This window comes from Tupaia chinensis, unplaced genomic scaffold, assembly GCF_000334495.1.
Source record: "Tupaia chinensis unplaced genomic scaffold, TupChi_1.0 Scaffold000222_1, whole genome shotgun sequence".
NCBI lineage: Eukaryota > Metazoa > Chordata > Mammalia > Scandentia > Tupaiidae > Tupaia > Tupaia belangeri.
Window position 1 is genome coordinate 2,213,327 of NW_006159697.1, and position 8,496 is coordinate 2,221,822.

An 8,496-nucleotide genomic window follows, 5' to 3' on the forward strand; every position below is an offset into this window, starting at 1 on the left:
GGGGGGGGGGGGGGGGGGGGGGGACGGAAACAAAAGCCAAGTGACAAAGGTTGAATGGGTCAGAGACACAAGAACAGTTGGAATCATTCAATTAGCACGGTTGACGGTGTGTTCATTTGCTTCCTGTATGTGTTCTGAAAACTGCTAGGATGTTTTCAGTAGCTCGCCTTTAGAACTGGCTGCCGGGGCTGACCGGAGAGCATTCTAATCTGGGAAAGCCCTCTGAAGCGTGGGTTATGGTAGAGACTTAGGACCCGACACAGAAAGCATCCTCTTCCCTTTCTGTATAATTAAGGTTTCCAAAGGGAGGCATCCGTGTGCAGTGCGGGGACTCACAAAGCAAAGAGATGACCCCTGTAGGGCAGGCAGTTACGGGGAAGAGATGACGACGGAGGTCTTTGAATTCGAGACACTCAGTTGAGAAGCAGGTGGAGATAATGAGTACAGCAATTAAATCCCTGATGAAGTGGAAGAGGAAGGAGGCAGCATTTCTCTCCCCGTAAGGCCAAGGAGACGGACGAAGCTCCAGTTTTTGCCAAAGCGTGTGGGTTTTGATCCTAGAGAAGCACAAGTTCTTTGTCCTAATAAACGAACAGACTTTGAAGTGTTTATAATGGAAACTTTTCCTATACTCTAACATTCAAAAAGCTTTCTCTCTTCTCCTTTTAATTTTTCTCTTCTGAATCCGATGATACCCAAAGACAAGTGGTTATTCTGCATATGTATGAACTTGCATTTAATACATACTCGTCTGCAAATACGACCCTTTATATAGTCTGAAATAAAATAGGTATGAGTCATGGCAATGTTGAAAACTCAAGGAAACAAGGCTATTTTTGGCCTGAACATACTAGTTCCAAACTAAATTGTATATGTGAAAATGAAAGATTTATGTAGTAGCTACAAAAGCTATACGAAAATACACTCTATCAATTAGATGTATATATAGCCATAACATATAACCGATGTAAAATATAGCCATATGTATGTATATATATAAATGATCTATCTACCATTACAGCACTAAATACGACAAGCAATGTGTTATTCATCCTTTCCAAGACTAAATACTTCATTGAAAAAAAAAGCTGATTTCATTTGGAGCATTTGATTCTTCTCAGATTTATAAATTTCAGTCCTAAAAACATTCATACAGGGGCCAGCAGGTGGCACAGTGGTTAAGGCACTGGACTTCCACATGGTCAACAGCAGTTTGAGTCCCGGACCTGGCTGCTTAAAACTCACACCGGGAGCATGTGCGTGCATGCCCTAAATCCTGAGAGAATGAAGGAGAAGGGATTTCAGTGTGGCCATCCCTGCTGGGCAAGTGATTTCTCACTTTCTGTCTGTCTCTCCAGCGAGTGCATCATGTGTTCTATAGTAAAAACATCTCCAGAAAAAATAAACAAAAATAAAAACAAAACGTTCATACTTTGGGCAAATACTTTTAGGGAGCTTTTGTATATAAATATATGGATACTATCTGGCCATCCAGATGCCTCATTTTGGGATGAAAGTCAGTCAGTAGTTTCAACCAAAAGGTTTACTGTGGTAAAAAATACTGAAGAAAAGCTGTATCTGAGCTGAATGAAAAAATTGTAGCAAAGAGGGAACCAGCAGTTAGCGTAATGGCTATGTCGCTGGACTCCCACGTAGTCGACCGCGGTTTGCATCCCGGACCCGGTGGCTTAAAACTCACGCCGGGTGCTTGTGTGTGCGTGCCCAAGATCCCGAGAGGAGAATGGAGGAGAAGGGATTGCGGTGTGGCCATCCCCCCTGGGGGGTGATTTCTCACTTTCTGTCTCTCTGTCTCTCTCTGTCTGTCTGGCGAGCGCACGCGCCCTATAGTGAAAATCTCTCAAAAAAAAAAAATGTAGCAAAGAAAACAGCCTTTATTTTATAACTTGCTCAGTAGTTTGTAACCCAGTACTTAGGGTTACCGTTACTTATGAGATCATCAAAACTCTAGATACAGGAAAAATATCTGGATACAGGACATATGTAATTGATTTTTCAAAATCATCATTTGGGCATATAATATCACCCATTATTCCCTTTTGATCATAAAGTATAAAGTGTTCATTTGTAAGAAGGCGAAACCTTGGGACCAGCAATTAGCGTAATGGCTATGTCGCTGGACTCCCATGTAGTTGACTGTGGTTCGAGTCCCGGACCCAGTGGCTTAAACTCATGCCGGGTGCGTGTGCGTGTGTTCCAAAGATTCAGAGAAGAGAATGGAGGAGAAGGGATTGTGGCGTGGCCATCTCCCCTAGGAGGTGATTTCTTACTTTCTGTTTCTCTGTCTCTGTCTTTCTGGCGAGTGCATGCACCCTATAGCAAAAAAAAACAAACTCTGAAAAAAACAAGGCTACATCGTCTACACATTGCGTCCAGGATCCCACCTGCCTTAACACAAGAGGTTATATTGTGGCAGACCCCTACCATGAGCAGTCTCCGAGGTATTAACAGAGCCTTGACCTGGGCGTTGAAGACTGGCTGCTCCCTGTCCCAGTTATCACACTTGCACCTCGCAGCTCAGAACGCATCCTTCTTTGTTCTACTTTGCGATTCTCAGAGCGGGGACCCTTAAGTGTCTCTCCTTCAGCAGTATGCACATGTCCACCTTGGTCAGTAGACAGTGGGAGAGACACTGCAGATAGAAGGGGTCTGCCCCTCCTGGTTCCTGGGAAGCCCCTGCTCTTTAGCTCCAAGACAGGGTTCCAATGGTATGCACAGGACACCCAGCGGTGCTCCCCCTCCAGCAGTTCTTGTTCATCCCTCCCAGCCCACAGATCTCTGTACCAGCCTCAACCCACTGAACTGTGGACCAGGTCTCTTCAGGACAAACCAATACACTGAGCCACCTCCGGCAGGCTGCAGCCACAACTTCTCTGAGGAGGTCTAAATCCCAGCTCTGGGGAGGAGTCACCCTCTCAAATTTATTCTAGGGCTGGCCCCATTGCCTGTTAGTTAAGGGAACTGGATTCCCCATGACTGACCTTGTGGTCCAAGTGCCAGCCTAGTATCCTGAAAAACTAATGGATTTCTGTGCACGCAAGCCCAAAACCCCATCATGTTGGAGAAATGGAGAAGGGAGTGTGGCATGATCACACTCCATTGGGAGATGGGGGGTACTTTCTGTTCCCTCTCTGTCACTGGTGAGTACACATGTCTATTAAATAACTGCTGCTTTTTTTTTTTCATTCTTTTTCATGGCTAGAGGGCACAAGAGAGAGTGAGAGAGAAAGAGAAAGCTCCCCCAATGGGACATGGTCATACTATAATCCCTTCTCTCCTGTCTAGATTTGGGGCATACATGCACATGCACCCAGCATGTTTTTCAAACAGTAGTCAGACAGGCAGGGTCTGGTTCTATTTAGCCACTAGGCCATGTGTTTCTTTGATACTTGTTTCTTAAAGTGAGAAAGCAGTGGATGACGAAATAGAAAAATAAAACTTCTTTCTGCTTTTGTTCAAGTGGTCTCTCCATGACATTGTCATCCTTTTAAAAGAGTTGCAGAAAACAATGACAGAAAAGGTCTTGATAGACTTCTACAACAATTTGTGGAAACTAAGCACACTTAGGTGGTAAAGATCTTTTTCCTCCCCACCTCCCTTTCCATTACCTCCTTTCTGCCTGGAAGAAAGAAGTGATGCTTGGCTCTGCAGGACCTGGGTGAAGGTGACAGGGATGAAAGCCACCTTGTAGGAAGCAGGCAAGAGAAACATGGAAGGATGGTAGGTCAGGATGGCATGGTTCCATGGGCATCTCCACCTTGGAAGACCTCTCTTCAGATGCTCCGTTACATAAGAAGCATATCCCTCGTTCATTAATTTCACTTTAGTTGCATTTCTTTGTGGCTTTATCCACCTTATTCTATTGGATCATTGGAAAAGTCGTGACACATTTTTGCATAGAAAACCAGAAAAATAGGTCATGACTTTTCTGATGACCCAACAGTCAAAGCAATCTTCAATGAAAAGCTCTTCCATGTTGCGAGAAGCCACAGGATAACCTTCCTATCCACCTGCTTCCCTTCTTCATCAGTGCACTCCTTTCCTTCTTCAATCATTGTCGTTTGACAGACCCGATCCATCCTGTCCTTTTCAACTTCTCTTGACCCTAGCAGCGAATGTGTTGCCAGTGCCTCCTGACTCCACCACGACAGTTTTCCTAATTCATGCTTTCTTCCATTAGCAGATACATACTACTACTTTGATCCTCCCTAATCCTATCAACGCCTAGGACAAACATCTCCAGTTAGTCCTTGTCTCTGCCCACGACTTCTACATGAGTGAGCTCTCCATCATGACATGCTCTTCCCGGTTGGCACCTTTTACTGTGACTTTTCTTTTAGGATGTGTGTTTTCTTGTGAGCTACCTAACACACTTCATAGTCGAGAGTTACATAAAATGTGTCCAAATTATGCAATGGGATATGACTCTGCAGCAAAGACGAACACTTGCTGGTACACATAACAACATAGCTGAACCTCCCAAGCAGCGTGACAATGAAGGATGATGGACGCAGATAACTACATTCTCTATGACTGCATCCATAGGAAATTTGAGAAAAGGCAAACTTATGGGAAAGAAAGCTGATCAATGGCTGCTAGGGCCAGCAGGGGCAGAAAGGAATTGACTAAAAAGGAAGACAAGTAAACTTGGGGGTGGCGGTGGGGGTGGGCTTATGGAAGTCTTCTAAAACTTGACTGTCATTATGGCTGGAGAAATGTGTTCATATACCAAAACTCACTGACTGAACACTTAAGATGAATGAATTTTGTTGAGTGAAAAGTATACCTAATATTTCAACTTAAAAAAAAGTCATTAAAAGTTTAAGAAGAGGTTGGATGGTAGCGCAGTGGTAAAAAGCAATGCCATCCAGGGTTGAGCCATGTGAGAAGGTTCTAAGTTCACATACGATGACCTACTTCAGTAACCCAGGCACACACACACCCGTCATCCAGGGCTGGCTAAAGTGGTATTAGACAGTCATCTGGCTTATATAAAAGATCCATCAAAATTCTTTTAAATAGCTATTTTGAAAACAAAAACATCAGAAATGTTTGGGGAAAATCAATCTTCATAATACATATCAAGTTAAACATTCCTCCTTTGGACATGGAATAGTCATCCAGAGATTTTAAAATGACATAAATATCTAATTAGATTGAGGCAAATTTCGTCATAGTATATTCTATAAGGGCATTCATTAGTCCCATTCACAAGGGCTCTACCCTCAAGACCTAATCACCTCCCAAAGACCCTACCTCCTACTAGCATTATCTTAGGAGTTAGAATTTTGTTTTGTTTTTGAGAGAGATTTTTGCTTTAGGGTGCATGTGCTCTCCCGAGACACAGAGAGAGACAGAGAGATAGAAAGCAAAAAAATATGCCCCCCCAAGGGGGATGGCCATGTCATAATCCCTTCTCCTCTATTCTCCACTCAGAATTTTGGGCACACATACAGACACTCCTGGTGTGATATTTAAGCCACCAGGTCCGAGACTTGAACCATGGTCGACTGTGTAGGAGTCCAGCAATGTGATCATTATGCCATTGCTAGTCCCAAGAGAGAGAGAATTTTAATATACGAATCTGGGGAAGCCAGAAACATTCAGTCCGTAGAAGGAGAGGAGATGCAGATCAAACAAGATGGACCATGGTATGTGTATTTGGAAGTCAGGTCATAGAAAGCTCACTACATGTACTAGCATGCTATTTTCTGGCTTTTCTCTCTGTTTAAACCTTTTCGTCCTAATAGTAATGTTTGTAAAAACCAAAGACATGTACGAGCCCCTTGTATCTCCTGTATTCAAAATTACTCATGCTTTTATGTCTTTAGTTAACTGACTCAAACTGATCTTCATCGTTGTCACCCATTTCTATTTTCAAATTCTATATACATTATTTTTTTAAGAAGTTTCTGCTATAGGGCACATGCGCTCGCCAGACGGAGAGAGAGAGAGACAGAGAGACAGAAAGTGCTCTCCCGAGACACAGAGAGAGACAGAGAGATAGAAAGCAAAAAAATATGCCCCCCCAAGGGGGATGGCCATGTCATAATCCCTTCTCCTCTATTCTCCACTCAGAATTTTGGGCACACATACAGACACTCCTGGTGTGATATTTAAGCCACCAGGTCCGAGACTTGAACCATGGTCGACTGTGTAGGAGTCCAGCAATGTGATCATTATGCCATTGCTAGTCCCAAGAGAGAGAGAATTTTAATATACGAATCTGGGGAAGCCAGAAACATTCAGTCCGTAGAAGGAGAGGAGATGCAGATCAAACAAGATGGACCATGGTATGTGTATTTGGAAGTCAGGTCATAGAAAGCTCACTACATGTACTAGCATGCTATTTTCTGGCTTTTCTCTCTGTTTAAACCTTTTCGTCCTAATAGTAATGTTTGTAAAAACCAAAGACATGTACGAGCCCCTTGTATCTCCTGTATTCAAAATTACTCATGCTTTTATGTCTTTAGTTAACTGACTCAAACTGATCTTCATCGTTGTCACCCATTTCTATTTTCAAATTCTATATACATTATTTTTTTAAGAAGTTTCTGCTATAGGGCACATGCGCTCGCCAGACGGAGAGAGAGAGAGACAGAGAGACAGAAAGCGAGAAATCACCCTCTACGGGGGATGGCCACGCCACAATCCCTTCTCCTCCATTCTTGCCTTGGGATCTTGGGCACGCACACACATGAGCCCGGCGTGAGTTTAAGCCACTGGGTCTGGGATGTGAACCGCGGTCGACTACATGGGAGTCCAGTGACATAGCCATTATGTCAACTGCTGGTCCCTATAGAACATTAATTGTATGGTTTAATAATTCCATAACTGACACTGATTTTTTGTCAAAGGTTATTCACTGCCCTAAGTATTATGGATAGAATAACCAATACAACGTGAAGCAGCCATTAGTTGAGCAGGTGCATGCAGGTATGATGGTAAGAGTGGGTGGGTCATTGTAACTGGTGCCAAAATGAAGAGCCAGAATTCAGCAGAGAAGAGACAACATGTGAGTCAACGAACCTCAAGTTAAATCACTCTAGGTTGATGGAGGTTCAAAGCAAACACCCAAAAAAGTGAAATAGCTATATACATTAAATATCAGCTACAATTTAAAAAATTTTTCAAGTAACCAAAGAAATGTGCTTAATTTTGTACTCTACAAATTCACAATGATCTTCAGCCTAATAAAAAGAGATCTAAGAAAACGAAAGAAGTATGCTGGGCAGAATGTGATCATTTTGTTTTTCTTTTGCCAGTGGGAACATGTACTTGCTGGAGAGAGTGAGAGAGATGGGGGTGCAGACTGGGGTGGGCAGCCAGGGAAGCAAGAAAATACCCCGCACGTGGGGAATGGTCCTATTGCAACCTCTGTTCCACCTCTCCTCACTTTTCAGGATTTGGACATGCACACACACACATGCCCAGTTGTTTTTTAACTCAAGCCACCAGGTGCAGGCCAACCGTGCAGCTGCCCATGCAAATCCAGTCACCTTAACCACCGTGCCGTGGGCTGGCCTCCGATGTGATTCTCTTCTGACAATTTGCGGTATCTCAAAACAAAGCAAACTTTAAAGATTTTGTTGTTGTTGTTTACATTTTTCACTGTTAGGAATGCTGTTCAAGTTTGCTCCTTCTTTTTAATACTCAAGGCCTACTGCTCTGAATAAGTTAGAAGAAAATACACTTTGTACTGACTAGTACTGTGTGCTTCTCAGTAAAATATAAAAGAGCCACCCACGCTGTTTTAAATAGCTATTTAGGGGGGAAAAAATGCAGTAATAATGAATAGTCACTCGAATTCTCAGACTGTGAACAAGGATGGAGGACAGATTCATTCCCAGCTGCTGCAAGGTCTCCTGACTTTCCCCCAGTCGTGGCGCGCCATAATGAAGAAAGTGCACTGCACAGATGCCGCCGGCTCCCTGCGGCTGTCAGACTCTGCCGGAATTGACAATGCACCTCGGGGTCTCATGCTGGCAATCAATATGTTGTGAAATTTCTAATGGCTCGATTCCTTTCCAGAGAAAGCCATCACCTATTCAGTTTAATTTGTTGTGATTTGATGATATTGACATGGTCTGAGAATGGGAAGATATACATTTCCTTTAGATTATTAAAAAAAACAAAGTGTAATTTTCCAAACACATCGAAAGCATTTCCTCTCATAAAACCACAGCGCTACTCCCCTTACCACATCATCTTTTGGGGGTCTATTTTTAACTTATTGTAGGCTTCCTTTATGACTTCTGACAAAAACGAACACGAAAATATAAAACCCATTAAGACAAATGTTCACGTACCTGTCACCCCCCCATTAAGAATGCCATGGTTGGGAACCAGCAGTTAGCGTAATGGCTATGTCGCTGGACTCCCACGTAAGTCGACCGCGGTTCACGTCCTGGACCCGGTGGCTTAAAACTCACGCCGGGCGCGTGTGCGTGCGTGTCCAAGATCCTTAGAGGAGCATGG